The sequence below is a fragment of the Colletes gigas genome, unplaced genomic scaffold (assembly GCF_013123115.1).
Source record: "Colletes gigas isolate AHSC1104 unplaced genomic scaffold, ASM1312311v1 Colletes_gigas_Sc00008, whole genome shotgun sequence".
NCBI lineage: Eukaryota > Metazoa > Arthropoda > Insecta > Hymenoptera > Colletidae > Colletes > Colletes gigas.
This window is the reverse complement of record NW_025106637.1, coordinates 8,031,859-8,055,438: the sequence shown is the minus strand read 5'-3', so window position 1 is coordinate 8,055,438 and position 23,580 is coordinate 8,031,859. Positions and strand designations below refer to the sequence as shown.

At 38.0% G+C, this 23,580-nt stretch overlaps 1 protein-coding gene across 4 annotated transcripts in view; it reads left to right on the top strand.

Moving 5' to 3' along the window:
* Positions 1 to 23,580, top strand: part of LOC122396804 — a 346,801-nt gene that overhangs the window by 53,170 nt on the left and 270,051 nt on the right. For all 4 annotated transcript variants that reach the window (XM_043395502.1, XM_043395501.1, XM_043395499.1 and 1 more), the window contains exon 2: positions 6,578 to 6,607. The gene's annotated coding sequence lies outside the window, so the exon portion shown is untranslated. The remainder of the gene's footprint in view (positions 1 to 6,577; positions 6,608 to 23,580) is intronic.

Genomic DNA, 23,580 nt, shown 5'->3' with positions numbered 1-23,580 from the left:
TTGTTCAATAAAATACGGGTGAAACGTTTGGTACAAGCGTGGCGGGATAACGGTGCGTTTGTAATTTAATGGAGCGGTCCGACATGAAGCATTTCCATAGCATTCTAGGGAACGACGCATTATCGAGCGTAAATTCGTTTCATTAGACTTTATTAGAACACACACGGCCGTTTCCACGCTTCCAAGTTCCTGGCGTTCGGTTGTATGCAACGCCGTCGGATAATCCATGACGGCCGGAACACGCCGCGAATGCAGTTTCGCTTTGGCATTCGTTTAAACGGCTGCAAAACCGCGGCTGCACCCAGTGATATTTGATTCATAAACTCATTTTTGCCGTCTTGTCGCCCGCCCGCCCGCCTTTCCTCGTTTTTCTCCGCGCTTTCTAACCATTTGTTTCAACACCTGTTACTGGCCTTTCGTTCCACGACGACGCTTTTTACCGATTCTCTCCTTTGGTTCGTACTGTTAAGGGGTCTGGTACCTCCAGCGGTATGGAAAACGAGGCATTTTTTTAAGCAACACTGAAGATAAAATAAGCATTCAATTATCCTGAAACTTTGCACTGTATTTAGGTATAACAAATGTTGAAAAAAACCCTTGGCAATGTTTAAAAAATATTTATAATTAAGCCTACACAGCGCCATGTTCCCGAGCCACTTCTTGTTTTGATGCCCAGCTGGTGTGCAGGATTGTGGTAAAATGGTTGTTATGTACAACAAAAACCGAAATATTCCATTAACTATGATAAATGTCCTAGGCATTGACGATGAGACATTTCAATTCATATAAAAATGAATAATGTGGCAGATATTTGAAACTTAAAATCGAATTTTAACACAAAAACGAGTTATTACGAATATTTTGCAGAATTATTTGACAATTTTGAAAAAAACGGATCGTCAATGCCTAATAAATATAATAGTAAAGATAACTGTAAATTTTCAAAGCAATTGATTAATTAGAACTGGAGTAATGCTGCACACCGTTTTGTAAAACATAGTTCCGAGGAAAATGCATTTAACGCGCTACAGGACGCAGATACACGTCATCGTTTGGGGCTCTAAATTTTCAGCAAAAACATTGTTCCGACACTGAGACCTTTCGCATAATGTTTTTAACTCTTCAAACTATTATTTAAGCCAAAAAAAAATCGAATATTTCAATATTCTAGTTACCAGACCCCTTAAGCTCCAGACTCGTCCAAATAGTTGCAGCGTCACAATATGTTAGGAACCCATTAAAAAATGTTGTATTTCTTGAATTAGTTCAAAGTTGTGAAAAAGAGAATTAACCAAAATTTTGCACGTAATTTTTTTGTTCATTTTTTATTAGGAGATCGTTGTGTACTTTAGTTAAAAAACTGAAGGGCGTCGTTTAATCGTACAACGTTAGAGGGTTTTTTAACTCGAAAGGAAGATGAGCTCATTATACGTACGCGAAATGACCACCACGATTATGTTCGATAGAGTGAATGCGGCAAATTCAATTTTCGATGACTCCGGAGCATAAATCAGGCCGTATCTCTCGAATAGCACCGGACGATGTTTGCTTTGGGGCAGCTAACACTTTGTGGTCTGTTAAAATAAACGAGAGGCTTAATATGGTCCCATAAGTCTCTACTAAGTCTTCACGCAAAATTTTCTACACAGATGTCTGAGATTCTCAGACTTTTTCTTAGAGCAGCAATATTCTCGCTTCTTAAAACTTGAACCAGTGGTTTCGAATTTGTTCACTCGAACGATGAATTGTGTTGAACGTAAATAGACTGAGATGCATGGAATTGTTCGAATTGAATAAGAATGTTGAGAATAATTATAATCATTAAGTTAACAGTTTCCAATTTTGTTCTATGCATATAATTTTGTGTAATCAGTGAGAATTTAATTGTTATTGAATATTCCATCCATCATATTAGATTTCGCTATTTTAAATTTGATATTCGCCGGATTCGTGATTAACACAAAAATGTTGCAATATTACTATGATTCTGAACGAAACAAATAGGACTTAAAATATGTAGTATCATTCTATAAGAATTTGTTATTTTCTGCGCGAACAAAGGCGATAATTAAATGAGCAAGCGGTGCTTGTTCATCTCTATATCGACGAGTAATGTACAAAGCGTTAGAACATCGGAGAGAGAAACGTTAAATAAGAACAACTCGGTGTCGGTAACAAGTATACGAGAAGTGGTATCAGAGAACGCAAGAGATACGTGGATGTATACAATTAGTCGAATAATTAGGAATAGTTTCTCGCATCCAATGATTTAACTTCGTGATCGTACGGTACCAGGAACGCTTGATTCAAATTCTGTTTGTATTCGAGCGTCAAACCCCTTGGCGACTGACAGTACAGGACGGAAACTTCACACTACGGACACAGGCAAACGACTTAACTTAGAAATCAAGTTTTGTGTGATACGTTTCGCGAAATAGATGTCCACCAGTCAAGTCAAATAATTCTCATAATACCGCAAAGTTCCTTAATTAAATACCCTGTTACGATACTGAGTAGATTAACTTGCAAAATGCAGACACGAACCAAATGCGTTGAACTTAGAATTGAAACGAGAAAGATGTCTGATAACAGACCTCCGGAGTTAAGACTGGATAGCAAGCTATTGGCGTACGAGATTATTTTTAAACCGGGCGTGCCAGTAATTGTTAAAAAAATATACAATTTTATTTTCTATTTATCTTCGATGTTATCGCGTAATTTGTTTTATATTCTTTGCGTGTGCCTACGTAAAATTTTCACATGCGCGGAAAAGGTTTTCTAGGAGCGGTTCTGAAATGATGATTTATGGCTGTATCGTCTTGGTTCCCCTCTGCGTGTACGAGAGTCGCTATATTTGTTTCATCAAGAGTACGCTCGTACACTTTCTTTGCTATTGCAAATAAGACACGATCTGATACGTATCTCCGCGCAAGCTGTGTACAGATATATCTTCGGGAAAGTAATCTAAACAATCTGTGTTACGATATTGCAGTTTATTTAAGTACACTGACTGGGTAAACAGTTAGGTGCATAGGTTAGTATCTTATGAAGACGCCGAGTACCATGTGTAGGGCAAGAGGTTCGTACGAGACGCAGATGTTGGCGTCAAACTTTAAAATCATATTTTATCGTTTTCGAAAATGTTTAGTAGGATATTAAGAAATACAGAAAATACAGTAATTTGCTAATTATGACTACTGCACAATTAAACAATTAAAATCCTTCCTGATAAGGTACTCGGCTGTAAATTAAACTGGGTTGAATTAGGAGAAATATATTTAATATAATTATTTTAAACTAAGATATGAATTTATTCTGATGAGAGTATTCAAGTTAGGCAGAGACGTTGACTTAAATGGCATATTAAACGTTTCTCTGAAAACCGACGCGAAGTCTACGTTACTACCGTGTTATTAATCATTTGTAGCGTAGTGGTTTTGAAGTAATGAGTTTTTGATTTTCATTACTTAAAATAAACGCCGTTTCTAAAAAGTATACGAAAAAGCCGCATGGAACACCTCAAAAGACTGGATTGGGGCAGCAGGTTCCCCATCTCTAGTTCGAACGTAACGCCTTTAGCCTGTTTTCGAACCGACGGGAGTTGGTAATTTATCTATGTCAAGTTATCGGTAATCCACGTCGAGAGATCGATTGCTTCATATACAAAACAGGAAAACTAAAAATATATATATTCCTGAAATATGTAACAAATACAAAATAAAACTTGTATTCACGGTATGGAAGAACCTCTTGACTCGAGCATAAAATCGTGAACAGTATGGAAGTTAAATATTTCTAGACAAGTGATTCATGTGCAGGTTCCTCCTATTTACATTTTTTAGATTAACATTTTTGTCGAGGATGAACCAAGATAAGTTTGAAATCTTTAAAGGGGTATACCATTATAAAGCGTCCAAAAATATATAAAGTGTTCTTTTTGTATATGATGGTTACCGTATGAACAAATTAAAAATTTTTTCAGAGAATAGAAATGCAACTTCCAACTCGATTTTCCAGTTTTTATGTTTGCTGCCATACTGCAAAATATTTTTGCTTTTCAGACCTAGTTCGTGAAGCCTTTCTACTTGACACGACCCATTTCCCCATCGACTGCTGTAACTTTGCTAGTTATTTGAATTTTTATATGTTTAACACAATATCCTGCATACTTGAAACTTCGTCTCCTTCAATCGTATTGTCCTATATAAAGAATTATAGTATAATATAGTGTAAATAGTTTATTTCACAATTGTTTGAAACATAATGTTAACTCGAAGTATTAAAACATTCTTTACAAACTTCTCCAGTAATTACTGAATTCCCTAAAACTGTTGAACATATGAAAAAACATTTAATAAAACTGTTACAAATTAAATTATCCAAATAATTTACCACTTGTAATATTTTAATAAACCGTCTACCAACGCGTATTAAAAGTACACTTTTATACACGTGTAGTTCTGAAGCCACTCATGGTTTCTGCACAACGGAGCCACCGTTCGAAGCGGTAAACCTTCCTCTTTGAAATGGCTTTTGGTTTTTGTCGATCGGACTTGTCGTTTTCGAGATATCGTAATTTATGTAAATGGTAATTTTTCTTAATTCGACTATCTCTGTCTTCGTCTAACGCGTCGCACCGGACCTCTCTTTCTCGTACGTGACTCGTGACTGACTGACCTAGTTACTACGAGCACGTGCCGGTCAACGACCTTGCCAAGCTTGTAGTAAGAGAGTTCATTGATCTCGCGACGTAAACAAAGCTTCGATCGCTCATATCTCCGTAACTAGCCACCGCATCGACTTGAAACTAAAATCGTCATATCTCCGGAACTAATAAAGCTATCGACACGTACAAACGCTCATTTTAAAGGGCATTTCATCCTCTATCTGATGAATGTAAAAACTATTACTATTGATGCTGTCTTCTATGTTTATTTTGACGTGTAGTTGTTAAATAATTTCAAATGCTAATTTTTATTTAACATTTCAAACAGAAAATGTTGCTTACATTTTAAACGAAGAATGTTTAATAAAATAATGTATACTACAAAACTCTACACGAATTTACGGGACGATCCAATGCTTTCATACAACTAGTACTTAAAAAAAAATAATGGATGGAAACGTTACAGAAATAAATTTAACCTTTTTTTACTTTCAACGCGTTGTCCGTGGGGCATGTACCATTTCTGCCCTCGACTTGTCAAAGTCCTGCACATAGCAATCGGGAGCGCGTAATCTGCCATCGTGGGAAAGTAGATTAAAATCGAAAGCGGGCAATTTTTCGTCCTGCCTCTGCCCAGCGCCACGCATAAAAATTTCCGTTTCTGGTACGCGCGAGTGCCATTTTGTCAGGACGTTTTTGCCAGCGATCGTGCCCGGCGCGGTCGTCGTCGACGTTCCAGAACGAGAAGAACTTTTCTGGGTATAGAAATGATCGGCGACGGAAGTCGAGGAGAGAGCCCGGCCGATTCGAGCACCGTAAAGCGTCCGGCGTTTGTGATTAACGCGGAACGTTAAAAAGCACGGGGGAATTTCTACACGCATCAGGCACACAGCTTCGCTTTGTCGGTCGTTTAAACGGGCTAGAGCGGCACACGAGCCACGACGCATAATATTTGATTCATAAACCCGTTTTTGCTGTCTTGTCGCAGCTTCCACTCCACCGTCGCGTTCGAGGCTATTGTTTGCAAAGCACGTTTGCGCTGTCGTCCTCCATGGAATGTGTCCGCCATGACAGCCGGCAGCTGCATTATATTTTCGGCCGTCATTCCGATATTAATGTGGCCGCCTTGTCTGCTCGGGATTCCCTCTCTGCACGCGGCATTGCACGATTGGATTATCGTCATTACGAACGGTTGCTGTTACTACAAAAGACACGTCTCGATATCCTTTTCGTGCCTGGAACGCGGTTCCAACGGACGTTCACATTTACGTTTTAATTTTAATTACCGTTTGGACACTTTCTAAAGTCGTAATTATTTTCTTGCTTTAATAGTTATCGAGGGACTGTTGTTATGTAATAAAATAAACTTATATGGAAAAAGTGTTGAAGTCCCATAGAGTTCCTGGAACAGATTATTTAGCAAATATTCTCAATTGCAAACAGTATTTATTGACAACAAACATGAAGCGTAACACATGTAAATGTTGTTATGTAATAAAATAAACTTATATGGAAAAAGTGTTGAAGTCCCATAGAGTTCCTGGGACAGATTATTTAGCAAATATTCTCAATTGCAAACAGTATTTATTGACAACAAACATGAAGCGTAACACATGTAAATGTTGTTATGTAATAAAATAAACTTATATGGAAAAAGTGTTGAAGTCCCATAGAGTTCCTGGGACAGATTATTTAGCAAATATTCTCAATTGCAAACAGTATTTATTGACAACAAACATGAAGCGTAACACATGTAAATACAAATAAAATACAACGGTCCGCAATCCAATAATTTAGTAGGATTGTACAATTATTTGAACGTTATATCAAATATACAATTTATATTAATCAGTATGTTTACCATTAAGTTTATGTGCATGTAGTAATTTTATTATTAATTTTGTTTTTCAGAAGTGCGTGGATGGAGGAACTCTTGCAGTGGTGAGTGCATTCAACAGACTTCCTTGTTACTTGGGAAATTATATACGGCTATTTTCTTCATAAAATTTTTCAAATAACGAACCTATTTTTAAATGAAAATTCTTGTGGGTAAGTTCGACGAAGGTTCAAGATCACTCAGGAAATTAGGTACTCAAGATTATTTATAGCAGATTGGAGAAATGTGATTGAAAACGTATTTAGATTCGCCTAGATATTTTTAATGGCGTTTGAAAGGAAATAGAAGGCGGTGTAAGTGTCATAAATAACGTACTGGGTCTCCGATGCAACAGCTTTATCGACTTAACCGTTTTTGTGTTAAAGCAAAGAGCTTATTTAGCTCTGTTTTCTGAAAGTCGGAGATATTTTTGCACTTTTGTTTTGGCAATCTCTCGTTGTTTGTGTTTCCGCGAAATAATCTGTTAATGCGAATCATAGATTTTTCGGTTTGGCGTTGGACGAATAACGAGAATTTTAGTATTTCGTGAAATATTCTGCGGCCGATGATAAAATGTAGACAACGCGAATCAGTTTGAATTTTATCAAGGTAACTGTAAATTAAAACATTCGTTACCTTTTTTTTTTTACTTTGAATTATATTGAAAATCAATATTTTGAATGGCTTCGATGTTTTCATTGTTGGATTTGGTATATCCAGGCTCGTGTTTCGTAACAACTATTTCAACATTGGAACTATTAATTGCTGTACGTAAATTTTTCGAGCATAACAATAGTCGTGAATTTCTTTCTTTCTGACGGGAGCTGATTTTATCTCATTGTACACACCTGTACAATTCATGCTGCAACCTAGACATTTATCGACAGTTATTTCGAATAAAATTTATATACGTGGGAATTTTTTGGATCTCTAAAGTTTTTTTTTAACTGCAAATCTCGTATTTAGCGAAATTATCGTTTGAAATTGGGGTTTGCAAACAGATTTGGTCGAATAGTCGGGGAACGAATTATAGTAGTAAATTTTTCTGTATTTTGTCAGATTAGCGAGTCGTTACTTGAGTTTGACGTTTGAGGTAACTCGAGTACTGCGTTTTATGGAACACTATTCTTTTCACTGCGCATTTTATGATATCCGAAGACAGTATTTGCCTCGGATATGTTAGTTTTATTGCTCTATTCGAATGGGTATAATAAAAGAAATTTCGTGGTATAATGATTGCCGTGTCGTTAAGTGCAGGAAACGTTTGTTCTGGCGTTTAAACCGTCGAAACATGAAAACGTTCGAGATTTGTTCGTCCGATCCGACTGGCAGTATCACAGAACACTTCAAGTTGCTTTTCATACATCCTTTTGATTCTCGATCTATACAGGGTGTCGCAGCATCAGTGGCACAGCCAAGAAGAGGATTATTTTTCATGAAAAAACAAACCAAAATTGAAGAATAAAATTTGTTCATTTGAGGCTTTGTTGTTGAAAAAATTGATCTTGAATATTCACTTATTGTCTTTTCTGCACTTCTATACACTCGTGTTGACAAAACCTCCTTACCATGTATCACAATTCTATTTGGTGTCTTATTGTGAGTAAGTTATTATCTTTAGTTTTGACTAATCATGGTCTCCAGATTTGATACTCCTTGATTCTTTATCTATGGGGTCATGTTAAAACAAAAGTGTACAGGAAGAATATTTTAAGCCTTTCTCAATTAAAAGTGAGAATCATCTGGTATTTGAAGAATTAAAGACAGAGAATACATTAGAATGTATGTTCATACAAATATAATTCAGAAAGTACAGTTATATATACAGCACAATGAGCAATTTTTAACAATTTTTGTATTAAGTTAGTTCAGTGAGTTAATTACATGCCTTATCTTCGTTTAAATCCTGTAAATATTCAGTTGATTTTCCCGGCAACGAAACCTCCAACGAAAAAATTTTATTTTTTATTTTCGATTTGTTTTTTCACGTAAAATCGCCTCCTTGCCGCTTGTACCACCGATGCTGGGACACCCTGTATAAAAACGTTGCCAATTTCCAACACAAATCGACATTTTCTAAAATAAGCTCCTTCGATTATGACGCTCGACTTTGTGGAACGGTTTATTTCCAGAATATTCGTTTGCCCGATATCGATGGGACTTGGAATTACAACGTAATCGAATCAGCAGCGAATTCCCGATGAAAATTCTATAATATTGAACGTCGATTATCCGTCGAATCATTCGAAGCTATTAAGCTTGCTACGAAAACCGATTGATGCGGTTCGGATTTTTCATGAAGAATTCAGGCAGGATGAACGCGTCGAGGTACAATTAGCACGGTGAACGCGTGGACCTTTTGATTCGGCGCGCGTTTCGCGGTACAATTAATAAATCCTTAGCTTCGTTGCGTTGCACGCGTTTCGACGAGCCCCGGTTCGAAACAAGAGCGGACGAGCTTATCGCGACGATTGTGTCGCGTAATGGCCGTCGACGTTACCCGTGAAAAAAAAAAAAAAAGAATATATGGAAATATCGCGAGAATCTCGTTTCGTCGCGGCGTTGCTCGCAAATTCTGCGCCTCGCGCGCCCCAACGGGGAACCGTTCTCCTAATAAACGACTGGCGGAATCCTGCTAGAAGCTTTATAATCGTACCTCGCGCGGAATGTGACAGGGACCCCACGAGCAGGTCCAGGTATGTGTGTACCGAGGCAAGTAACTAACTGAATGCCTCTGGCTACATACAAAGCAAAATAACGTTAGACGGAGGTAAATGGCTGTTTATTAGGTTCCTGTTAAACTCCAGGACGCGTAGTCCGAAATGAGATGGCACTGCTCACGTACCTACAAAGTCACATACGAAACGATTGTAATCCCTCAGCTTCGTGCTTTAACGTTTACACGCTTCCGAGCGTTGCGCTTTATCAGCAACAACGACGTATTTGAGGGCTTTTGCGAGAGCGACTGTTCCCTACGTGACGAAATATTTTCTATAGGGGAGCCTTGTTAAACACTGGAACGCACATTCGCGACCTTTTTCAAAACATTTTTAGCGATTATCGTCCGACAGACGACACGATGGGAACAGAAATTTTTCACTTATTTCTGTTCCCGGTATGTGTCGTTTCTCTCTTCATATTTTATTTTGTATATTACAGAAAAGTCGTACGTTTTTCTTCTTCTTTAACACTAGATTTATGGAATGTCTGCGGTTCCATATTTCAAATTGCAGAACACGTAAATATTATTTTTTAACAACTTATATTGAATTTGATTGTTACAATGGCACGAATACATATTCTAATTAAAAGAAAAATCATATTTTAAGATAATCGTCAACATACCCGATCGATCAATGCCCGTAAATCTAGTGTTAAGTTCAACTTCTTCCCGAGATACGATCGCATAGATGTTCGACAATCTTTCACTGGAAAAATCGGTAGTTTCCAAAGGTGAATTGTTTATTAACGGAGGCTGTTGCTTTCCCATATCGCGGGCAATCTTTTATCGGTTACGGGCCGGGCGTAGATTTATAAATTATGTGGGGAATGAAAATTCGGGAAATGAGAATTGAATCGGGATTGATCGCGCAACATCTGCGATAAAAAATGAAAATGCTCGCGTATTGGGATTTGCATACGTACCTTATCAGTTTCTGCTATATCGCAATTACAAAACCCCGTGATCGCCCGATGGAATTTACATTTCGTGCGTCGCGTCGGTTTAATAATCGTTTTTCATCGTCGATTAAAAATGCCCGCGTAATCGACGAGTTAATTTCACCCGGTTCGCTGTCGTTGTTGAAAACACGAGGATGGAAAATCGCTGCGTCTTTTTTTCAGACGTTCACATCCACAATTCGTCGAAACGCGTCGGTAGGTTTCTGCTCCGACGATTGTTTTAATATGCAGGGTTCGGGGATATCGGAGCAGCGGAATTTTTTATTTCTATTTTTTTTTTTATCAGCCGGTTTAAACGTTCGGCTGCGCCGTGACAGCGGTGACGACGTTTTATCTAATCAACAGGTACGAAATTCACTTTGTCGCGGAATATTTAATACACTGGAAGCTTTTGGTCCGCGAACGAGTACGTCTCCGCGCACTATGGGCGACAAAGATACACGGAATAGCCTGAACAACTTTCATTTTGAAATATTCAGCGTTGTTTCTTCTATACGAAGTACGACAATAAAGTTTCCGGAGTAATTTTGCTTTCGATTTTAGTAAAGATATTCTAAAAAATTGCACCCGCCCGTTATGTAGCCACTGTATGGCCGAGCTCGAAAATAAAGTCGCTATGGAAGTGTCATTCTGTGGGGAATATACTTGAAATAAGTTTTAGAGCTCTGTTTTTCACTGATATTTGGACACGAAGTTGGCGCGAAAAATTATTTATATTTCGAACGTCGAAGAGATCGAACATGCAAGAGTTATTTTTATCGTAAAACATATAGAATCCCTCAAATTTATTTTAAAAAAAAGCAAGGAAAGAGATGCATGAAATAAAATTTTATTACTTTATTACTAATAAAAGCTTCGATGTACGATTATAATTTTCTTTGTTCAGATAAATGAAGGAGTAATAAAGGTCTCTGACCTAATTGTTACGTATAATCAATACTGTTGAAGATAGGTACCATAGGCGTTAAAGGTCCAAGCTAAGTTAAGAAGGGTCGATGGCGTATTTTGCAGGCTGATTTGCGTAAATAAATTTTTCTCGGACTCGGGCGAAAAATGGAATGCAATTTATAGCAAAGGAATCGCGATAAAATTTTTGCTGAGGAACGACGAATATTTTACGACTGTATGTTCAAATACTAAAACGTTCGAATAGTGCAATGTTTCAGTTGGGAAATATTCAGGTAACGGAAATGCGGATGAGAAGGGTTCTATTTCAACCGTACTCTATTTAGCTACGTCACTCAATTTGGACTTCTGGAATAGAAAATAGCACCATACGGGAATAGTGCAAATATAAACGGAGTTTTCTATTACGTATTTAGTGTGCGAATATCTTGATTAGCTAATATAGGGTTATTTTTCTACATAGTATCTGCTAATTATAAAACAGTCCAAGAATCGTAGGTGTGTTAGTAAACCACAGAAGTATTTATTTATTTATCATTAATAAGTAGTGAGAAAATTAAATCACCGTCAATTTACTTGATAATCTAAAAATTGTATGCACATAGCGTGGATCATCCGTATTACAAAATCGTTTTTCGTTCGTCCAGAATTCCGGTTCTGGGGGGATGATATCACTCGAAATCGCTTGACACAAATGCAGATTTTTCTTTCTCATGAAGTATTTTTAAAACAGTAGATATTGGAAAAATATATACAATTTAATTCTTTTTTTATGTATCCACACAACCGAGGATCAATAATTGTCGAAACAAGCAGCCAATACGCAATTCGCGAAATATGGATTCTTCGAGAATTGTTTGTTCTTGGTTTTGGTAAATATAGAAGAAGAACTCCACTTTTAGATAAACTTGTTTTCAATATCTCTCGCCATTCTGAAAATATTTCGCCTCAAAGACAGATTTGCATTTCTTTCAGGGTGGTGATTTCGTCTCCTCAGACCGGAATTCCGCGCGAACGAAAATTGGCTTTATATTACGGATAAACTACTCTGCTCGCGCGCAAGTTTTCAAATTTTTCTGAATTCTCTTGTTCGCAGCGTTCTGCGAAAAATCTAGTCTCTCGATCGTTTGGTATTATCAGCCCTTAAGATTCGATGACAGTATACAGCGGGCGCGTACGAGCCGAGTTTTATAATCGATAAATAATGCATAGCCAGAAATCGAACATTGAACGCGCATGAACGCGGACATCATTCTCGCTCGGGAGCAACAGCTCGTGGCTGGAAATTTTCGAGCCAATGAATTTTCCCTACCACTCTATTTCATACAGCGAGATAGGATAGGCGATAAGAGAAAGAGAGGGAGAGAGACCGAAAAGGGTATATGGTTTGGCTGCAGAGAAGCGGTGGAGGACGGGAAAGGAGAGGATGGGGTGGGGCGAAATTCTGAAGCACGATCTATGCCCAAGAGTACTTAATCTAATTCACCGGCGCCTCATGCATTTAATCACAGGCTCAAAATTCCGGCTACGACCAGTTTGTTTTTTCACTTTGCCGGGGAAAGCGGATGACGGGCGCGTTCACCGATAAAGCACGACACTTCAATACGAGCGTCGTGTTGGTGTCGTCCGCGGAGAAAAATTTATATGCTCTCGCGCGTGTACCTCGCGGAACGCTTCTATTCCGACGCGTTCGCGGCCAAAGCATCGCGATTTCTTCCCCAAAAATTGAAACGGATACGCGTATGCAAGTATTGTTCCGCGTACAAAAAAGTATCGTTCATTTACGACGCCCGGAAGGGATTAATTCGCGTGCAATTGCGAGTCTATTACGAGGACATTATTCGTAAACGTCGCTCGAAACTTTTGGAATTACCATCAGAATACTGAAAGAATCGTTGCAACGTTATCGTGCAACGTTTCGATCCTCTTCAGAAATCTTCGGGTGGAAAACCTATAAAATTACGAATAATCGAATCAACGTGGATGGAGGAATTAGGGTAAACGGAAGTTAAGGAGAACGTCCAAGCTTGTGATGGGCAAATGGAGCGATATGAACACGAAAATTATTGATATTGAATAACAGTTGAGCTTTGTATGTGAGAATTGTAACTGTGCACAGTGTTTTACATGTAAAGGTATATAATAAAAAAGAAAAATAATTCTCTTGTTGTTTTCCTTAATTTAGTACAGATATTTATTTAAAAATAGCAATTTATAACAAAAGTAGAAATTCGTCTTATTTGTTTAACTTTGAACGTTTTGTGTATTAATGGATCTGTGAATTTTAGGCTCACGAATTCTGAGTAAAAAAATTTATCTTCACCATTGCAGTATTTGATTATTAATTAATAAATAACTTATCAACTTTTGAAATTTTATATCCTTTATAATATCTCTACATAGATTTGTTATTCGTTTCTACCATTTAAATAATTGATTTCCTCTAGTGTCTTTCTCCTCTTCAGAACCATTTAATTTCCAAAGAACGATCGAAAGCGTTCGGTACAAAACACCAGTTTCTAAATAGCTTAGAATTCGAAAATTACCCTTCCTCCGCGTGAAAATGTGTTTAATACCTCCTTCGAGAATTTCCACCGAGCGCAGAAACGTGGTTGAAACGTCGACGCCATAACGCTAATGGGGGTGATTTTTAAAGAATGCCTTAGCAATAATCGGATTCGTCGAACTATGGAATTATTCAGCAAGTTATTTCCCCGATGAGAAATTAGCGTGGAGTCTTCGGGGCGTCGCTGGTTCGGCTCTGTTTGGGACCCGAACCGGTATATTTTTACGTGCACTCTAGCATATTAGTTTTTGGTGCGGGATCTTGTTGTGCTCGTCGAAAAGTAGCCGAGGCACGTCGTGTACGTAAAGGTGTCTGCTCGCGTGTACATGTAATATAATCCGGGCAGATATATGCAGTCGTAGTCCGCGGGATACATTCCACGATCGCTGCGAAAAGTGGAGATGAAGAAAGCAGGGAGGAGAACTTGTTTCGCGCAGGGGTAAATTAAATTCAGGCGGGCGCGGGCGGGGAGGCGGTACGGGCCGTACAAGTAGCGCAAAATTCGATCGCCTGGCTACCGAAACGTGAAGCACGTAGGTACATACCCGGCGTGTATGCGTTCGGTGTGACGAGTCGAGGTTTTTACGGAGGCAACTTTTTCCCGGAGGTTCTTGGAAAAAATTGGCGACGAGTGGTTACGGGGGAATCCGATTGTCCTCGTTGCTTCCGTCGAAAATTGCCAGGAATGTTGTTCGTCGAATTTACTATTATAATTCATGTCCCGTAAATGGGCGGTACCCGGCGCTACCCGGATAACTGAAACGAAATCTGTCTAGGGTTACACAACGGAGAGCAAAAAGGATGCATAATCGACAGGGAACGTCAGTTAACCATAACACGTCGGTTTTTCGAAACAATAAAAGAAGCAATTCATTCTAAAGGCGCGAAGTACATATTGTATCTTTCTCGATATCTTGAACATTATTTTATCTGGGAAAATAGATTGTGTATTCCTAGTGACAGATTTCTTGAAAGTTATTCATTTTTCGCAAATTTTTTTTACGAATTATTATTCCATAAATATCGATAATAAGGACACGGTATTTTTCTCGATATCTTGAACATTATTTAATCTGGGAAAATAGATTGTGTATTCCTAGTGACAGATTTCTTGAAAGTTATTCATTTTTTGCAAATTTTTCTTACGAATCGTTATTCCATAAATATCGATAATAAAGTACGCGGTATTTTTCTCGATGTCTTGTACATTATTTAATCTGGGAAAATAGATTGTGTATTCCTAGTGACAGATTTCTTGAAAGTTATTCATTTTTTGCAAATTTTTCTTACGAATCGTTATTCCATAAATATCGATAATAAAGTACGCGGTATTTTTCTCGATGTCTTGTACATTATTTAATCTGGGAAAATAGATTGTGTATTCCTAGTGACAGATTTCTTGAAAGTTATTCATTTTTTGCAAATTTTTCTTACGAATCGTTATTCCATAAATATCGATAATAAAGTACGCGGTATTTTTCTCGATGTCTTGTACATTATTTAATCTGGGAAAATAGATTGTGTATTCCTAGTGACAGATTTCTTGAAAGTTATTCATTTTTTGCAAATTTTTCTTACGAATCGTTATTCCATAAATATCGATAATAAAGTACGCGGTATTTTTCTCGATGTCTTGTACATTATTTAATCTGGGAAAATAGATTGTGTATTCCTAGTGACAGATTTCTTGAAAGTTATTCATTTTTTGCAAATTTTTCTTACGAATCGTTATTCCATAAATATCGATAATAAAGTACGCGGTATTTTTCTCGATGTCTTGTACATTATTTAATCTGGGAAAATAGATTGTGTATTCCTAGTGACAGATTTCTTGAAAGTTATTCATTTTTTGCAAATTTTTTTTACGAATTATTATTCCATAAATATCGATAATAAGGACACGGTATTTTTCTCGATATCTTCAACATTATTTAATCTGGAAAAAGATTGAGTATTTTTAATGACAGATTTCTTGAAAGTTATTCATTTTTTGCAAATTCTTCTTACGAATCGTTATTCCATAAATATCGATAATAAAGTACGCGGTATTTTTCTCGATGTCTTGTACATTATTTAATCTGGGGAAAAAGATTGTGTATTTTTAGTGACAGATTTCTTGAAAGTTATTCATTTTTTGCAAATTTTTCTTACGAATCGTTATGTCATAAATATCGATAATAAAGTACACGGTATTTTTAATTTCTAATTGGAATTTGTTGAGTTAGAATATACTTTTAAATTGATTGCTTCTACATGCATAGGAAAATCCAATAAAATCATATTTGAATAAGACGTCTGTGCACCCTGAGTGGTTCCAAAGTTGATTTTCTCGAGCACAGAATCTCGTATGAACAGATTCTACCTATGTTTTTGGTTTATTTTTTAAAATATCACATCATATCCAGAAACAGATTAACCGATGGTTGATTGAAAACCATTCCTTTCAAATAAATAAACACATTGCGGTTCAGTCTTGTCTCCAAAACATACCATGTGGTCCAAATAAAGCTAGATCGTTGCATCAAGATCGAGAATCACTAAGGTGGATAAGTTGCGTAATTCTCTTTCTATTCACGTGAATCGATCGAGATAGAATACGTTGCAAATTTACATTTAGCAAGTAGTTCGTTCTGCAATGTAAAATATAACAATCCACCATTATCGTTGCTTAGAATTAGATCGATGAAATGTGGGTGCTCCGGAAGCGTTGCAAAAGCATTAAAGTACCACTGTCGTATTTCGTTATCGCGGGCAAATATTGCATCAATATTGGCCGTTTGTATTGAGCACAAAGAACGAGAGTAAATACGAAAACAATGATATATGGAAGTCAAACAAGTCGATTGCAAGTTACGCACCCTCTGTCTCTGCGTCGTACCGTCTATCGAGATCCAATATAAATAAATCCATGGATTAATTTACCACTTTTTGGTGAAAAGGTGTACCAACAAGCCACATCTACCGGAATGACGGGCAATGAATACGAAAATGAGGATCGATAAAACGGAATTAATGAAACATCGAACAATAATCGTGATTCGAAATGGCAGATTAAATGAAAATTGCTGGTCTTAACGTTCTTCGTTAGAGTAAATCGATACGCTGAATTGTATCCACGGAAGGTTTTAACATTTATATATCAATAGCCTCCTCTCGTTTAGTCGTCTTTGAATAAAATCTCGTACATCTTTCTCCCACGTAGGTCCTCCCAAAATATTCACTTTTTATCGTACATTTTATTCTCACAGAATTTCATGGATTTGATTATATTATTAGACAATAATTACATCAACATATAATTCAAATTCGTAAGCTACTTATATTATTGTTTAAACTGTGTTGTTGAGCTTTGTGAATGTCTAATATAAATGTACAGGTCACTGTTAAGTGATTTGATAAATAAATGTGCAACCATGTGCATGTACGTTTAAAACGGAGCACAAATAGTCATTTGATGCAGAGGTGCTATTTGTTATTTCTGTAGAATGGAATTAGGTTAATTCGAGGGCTTCGAAGGCGCGAAATACAGTTTTATTGAAAAATTACATCGCTCAAGATGTGCCGTGTAGTTCCTTTATTATTCTTGGGAAATATCACAATTTTTGTGAGCTTTGCAATCTCGCGCGAGATATAGACCACCTCATTCCGATGCGAAATTTCATCGCGTGTGCGGGCTGTTATCTTTATTACGATCGTAGCACCGCGAGAAATCGTACCGCAGCGATGATTCCGAAGGAAGAGGCGTGCTGCTATTTTATTTATCTTCGCCGGTCAATGAAATATTCAAATATTTCGTCGGTACTGAAGTACAATGGGGCTACGAAACAGTACGGTCGCTTATGATTTATGGCTATCCGTACAGGACGATCGACTGGGATGGTAAGCTCAACCTTCCGAGCTTTCGGCTTTAAAAGCTTTATAAGAATGCACCGATGTTTCACAGTGTCACTCGCGTCTATATAGTTTAAAAGTAAGACGCGCACACGGCGCGCAGAATTTATCGCGAATCGAATCCGAGCGACACGAAATCCAAAGATAGAAATTTAATACGATTTAAATTGTAAATAAATTTGAGAAACATGGATCTGTTTCCTGCGTGGAGAAATTACGAGCTATTCAAATATATTGGAAATAAGAGAACTCCTATTTAAAAACAGTATTTCAAATTGTTCGCTGAATATATCGCTGAGATATCGAGGGCAATGAAGATGTTTGTTCATTATTTCTCGATCAACGACCATTAAACTTTGTATCAATCCTTGATTAACTCCCGAGGTCATTCGACACTTTCGCATAATTGCTTTCGTAGGTAATCGTTGCACTGTTCTTCCACGTAAAAGTTAATCGTCGGAAAAAAGTGAAAACGAGTAAATTAATCTATTATAGAAATACCAAGTCGTGATCCCGGAAGTCTTCGACGGGCGAGGTGGAGGCTCGAAGGAAATTTCCATCCGCGTTCGATCCTATCTGGCTCCGTCTGGGAAAGTTATTAATCGATAATTAAGCAGAGAACGAGCGTCGAAACGAGCATTCCCGGTGTCGCGAGATAGCTTGTCACGGTGTCAGTATCTCGCACGGAACACGTAAAAGTGTTTCTATACGCGGGCGATAAAATTCTCGAGATTACAAGCTGCACCGACACTTCCTTTCTGCGCCCCGAGGCGTTCCCCTTATCAGCATACTGGGAAGCGGCACAATAAGACGGAAATCTGGTGGAAAGAACGGATACCGTGCAACGAGACCGAGCCTCTATCGTGGAAATAAAAGTACCAAGTAACGGCTTGTAGACGTAGCGAGGGATAGGGGGTGGGCACGGGCGGTTGTAATATGCAATACGCAAACACCTCGTGTACTTGGCACGATCGTACACCGGGCGACATTGCCTTTCCGCTCGAGGAGAGACGTCTTCGAATACTACGAGGAACGGTATAACGGTTGAAAACAGTCATGTAAATGTCTCGGCCCGGGCGGGACCGTTGTTCTTCCGGCGTGACATTACTTTTCCACGACGTCCTGGATGACATTACTTTGCCTCAGACCGCTTGATGGCCGACATCAATTACGAAGACATTGATAAATTTCACGGCATTGTTGAGGACCGGTCTTTGGTTGAGCTGTCGGGACCGTTCCCGCGCGGTTAAGAGGGTTAACACTTTTGGGGGATGCTTGCAGCATTAAATCGAGGCGATTGAATTCAACCGAGTTACCTGATGCCGGCTACGGCCGAGTGAAAAGTCGATAACCGAAGAGTTTGGATTCGCTCGGTCTTTGTGCGCTCGACGAGTGCCACGCGAGATTCGTTTTGTTGTCAGATTGTTGGTTAATTGACCGGGGACGGGCGGAGGTCTCTTGTTATTTTTCAAACCGGCTCCCGTCCCTTCTCGGCCGAAATTCTGCCGTTGAATTTGAAATTTTCCACGTTTTTATTTGCAAACTGTCACTCGACGTGTCGTGTAAGTAAATATTGGGCTGCTCGGAAAGTCTCGTTAATCTTCTTCGTGAAAAGGAACAATTTTCTTATAATAGCGGGTTCAAAGTGGTGTAAGTCACAATGATGTTCTGCGTTCATTGTTTTAAAAAAATCCAGCTTCTACAAGCTCAGAAACGTGTTATAAAATGTGTATAAAAATTGGAGGATGCTTAACCAGTTAACTGTGACGATCTCTTTATAGTCGTCAAACACAGAGCATGTGTAATATGAAATTAGGTTGTAATAAAGTGACTTTTATTTTTTTTTATTTCATTACACACATTTATTTATTTACTTAAATTAACATAAATATTTTGCATATGAACGAAAGAAAAATATAAAAAATCAATTTCTTACTTTAACTTGCTGTTAGAGAATGGCGTTGAGCAAAGCATGGTGCAATGCATAATGAATATATGAATCCGTAATTGCTTCTGCGATGACTAATAAATTCGTAGTATATGCGTTTTTTTTTATAATTGTTATTTGTTTGTTTCATTTCGTCTTGACCTCTAAACATTTTAAACATATTAAAATTTACAAATATAATTTAGTTTTATTTAGTTTTAGTAAATATCAAATTGTAACAAAATTTTACGCATGACGGATATAGTCATCATGACACAAAATTCTGGAGTGAAATAGCCATTGAGATGCTCTCGAAACAGCGGAATCTTCACATTTTATTTTGCAGTCGTTGATTAAAAAAATTCCAAAATAATCGAAGGATGCTTAAATTCTGGAGTGAAATTTCGTAAAGATTTATTTATCATTATTGTGGCTGTCTTTGACTTAAAATGGACCAATTTAAAATATCAGCTACATAACATCGAACATACAAAATGCACGATGTCTCGATTATACTTGTTTTCGCAGTCGTACGATCAATAGGAATTTACGCGGCTGAAAATTTATTTCGCTGAATTTTTAATGGAATTAGTTTTCCGCTATCAATCACAATTGTTGCCCCGTGGGGTATAAGTGGTTACGCGTTATAAATATTCGAATAAAAGTCAATAATGACGTTCGCTTTTGACCAACGCGACGTAAATGGAAAGTTCATTAGTGGTCGCCAGTCGACCGATGGACGTGAAACGTGTTAAGCTTGAGTTACTGTAACGAAAAAAATAAAATATATATACCGTCCTTTGTATAATATTTTCGACTGCTCCAAAAACCAGAGAATTTCGAGGACTAATAATTTCAAAATCGATCTATTATCGTCAATTACAAACTACCACACCATTAATGGATTTATATTTATTATATTCCTGTTAAAATTTGAATAACAGGTGCAATTAAATAAGATCGAAACGAGTGCATTTTATCGTATTTAAAATATATTATTCCTGTTATAATGGAATTAATATTAAAATGAGATTTTGGTAATGTTGATAAAATCATTAATATGCTTGTTAATCATTTATATCTACAATTACGGATTCGATGCGTTTATGGTATATACCAATACGAAAAGCATATGTCAAATGTATGCAAACGTTATGCAACTATGCAAAGTCAAATATTAATATCGCTATATTAATTTATAACGTGTATTCAGCGTGCATTTTGTACGCGTTCTTCGTATTAGCATACGTCGGAAATGCATAAAATTAGCAGTCTGTTTATAACGTTGCCAGCGTCTACTGCTTAATCTCTTGAGCCACGTCGTCCGGCGAGAAATATACGAAATTCCTGTCATTCCAGTCTTAAGAATTCAAATTTTGCGTTACAAATTAGTCTGTTTTCCGCTGAAATACTGTCACGCTACGCGGTCTCCGTTAAAAAATGTCGCACATTCGTCTTTCTTTTCAGTGCTAGCAGTGAAACGTCTCTGTTTGTTCTGATTAATTCTCGAAGAGTAACTATAATAACTTTGCTCGTTTTGAACTCGTTGGTATTATTCTTAATATTTATTACTAACAGTGGCGCAACAATTTCTTCAAACAGAGGGTGCTCGCGTGCCGACTAAATGAAATAACAGTGTAATCATATGCTGAAACGAAACGAATACCGCGGGATGAAGATAACGATGTAAAATAAAATAATCGCGTAATGATGTGCTGTAGGCATTGTTTGCCTAATGAGGTACACGGTAAAAATGAATGAAAGCGTAACGGTAATGATGAAAAAGAAATTTTACAAAGTCTCGTAAACTAACATCAATTTATTGAAATTGGAAAATGAGATTTCCAATTAAAAATAGTTCTGGTATTTAGATTCGGTACGCGTAGAATTAATAACACTTTCTTCGTTTAAAAATTGATAGTATCCCAGTTAACTTATGGTCGGAGTAAATTGTTTTAACGGACGATAACCTAGGTGGACGTTCGTTTGGGGTGTGCTTAACACGAATTGCGTCCCGACACCCCCCGCTTCCTCCCTCGTTACACCCACGATTATTGATAAGGCAAGTTTGTTCTGGTTATCTAAACTGATTTAATATTCGACGAAGGTTCCGATGTTGGCTCGAAGACAACGTTGAAAGCCTAAGTCTATAAATGGAAACAGAAGACTTCGATCGCAAATTTAGGACGGTTTCACGTTACATGCAACGCCTATAAGCTTGATGCGTTCGTTCTGCGTGAAAGCTCTGCGGGGACGTCGAAGAGTCCCTTGGCTTCGAGGAAACTGACCCATAAATTAGAGTCCCTGTTCTATGCGCGTGGACTTACGATACGTCAATTGCTATTGAGTACGATACGGGTGGACTGTTTCACGGAACAAGTTAGTTGATGTTCTTCCTAAGTAGTTAACCTTTCACACTACACGCATGAGTTTTACGTCTTCAGCGTCGAACAAAGATGATTTCGTACAGTGAAATTGTTTTCTAGGTATAAAATAATAGGCTCTTATGTTAATTTCATATATCGTTTCATTTTCCATTTGGAGGAGTTAAGAAATGAGTAAGGTTTAATTTCAAATAAAAATATAGTGAATTTAAATCCGAGGAATTTTTTAAGAATTCCTCCAAATAGTTTGATCGATTGGTCAAGAAACCAATTCAGCGTGATTCAGAGTCCTTTCTTCGGAGATTAACAGTTCTGATATCGATTGTTTTACCGCCGTCTAACATTCGTTTTCTAAATAAACTTGTGCCTGGGAGGCGTTCGTATATTCTCCGAGACGCGCTCCTGTCTGGCAGTCACCTATTTAGGAAACGATTTGCATACAGACATCTTCCTTCGACTGAATTACATTCACCGAGCTCGTGCATCAAATGCTCGTCAGCCATTTCTTGCCTTTAATATTTATTTGTTATTTCTTCGAATGCGCAACTCAGATACCATTTATCAGACAGAAATAATATTCGGAATTGTTAAAATTATCTTCGTAACTCTATTGGTAGGGTCATCGTCTTATCCGCCGAACACTTGCTCATTGTTAACACGCAGCAACTTTGCAAGTCAGGCGTCCACAGCAGCAGAGGTTGAGCCAGTGGCCAGCTGTGTTTACATTGTCACTTGTAATCCTACTTACGGGCAGCGTCGAGTACTTTCTCTTCGTGGTATCACGCAAGTTCTTTCCCCAACAAAACATAATCGTACCATTAATCAAAGTGATGTAACGACTTAGTTGATGACAAATAAATGACTCAGAATCCAGCCAGTTTCGTTGTACCGGTACATTGTTGCTTTGGTTACAGGAAATAAATCTAGATTGGACTCTTGAATTTTAAACAAATAGTTTTGGCTCGCGTGGTAGTCGGTAGACTCGTCGGGAAAGGTCGGAAGTAATCGGGGTACGTAAAGGTAGGAGAATAAGAAGAAGGATTCGAAGGATTCCACGCATTCCGTCTTGAGCTGTACGCGCGTATCCTTGCGTCAGATCCTTCAATAAATTTTTGAAGTGAGAATAATAGTTTTTTACTTTACGAGTGCACAATGAGTGGGTACCCTGGTTTCCAATCGTCCAAAAGTATCGTTTCCGTGGACGATTCGAGTTTGGCGTGGCGTTGGACGCGTTTAACGATTCTTCCGTGGAAGACGATTAAAAAGTTGGCTCGCGGAAATAACGTTGAAGAGTCACGGACCCTTCCTCGGAGGATCTGAAATTTCTCCCGAGCGGATGGCAGAAAGGGTTAGCTAGAAAGGAGCGGTAGCCGGTTGATGGTGTGCCGGTTAGGTTTGAATTCGTGGTCGGGAAGGGCGCGTGCGGGGCTAGACAGTAAAGTTCCTTCTTTGTCGGGTGGGCGCGGTGAATAGCGTGCGGAGGCAGACGGACGGGTTAAATTTGCATGGACGCTTGTCTGCGTTTCCAATTTCACGCATGCACACATCCAGCGGTACCGATAATAAACGGCGCCAGTTTTGGCATAAATCAAGGCCACAAATCCTGGCGCGCCTTCGTCAGTTCGGAGAGCCCAGTGGCCCCTTCAGGATATATTCGCGACTCGCTCGCACGATCTCCCTTCT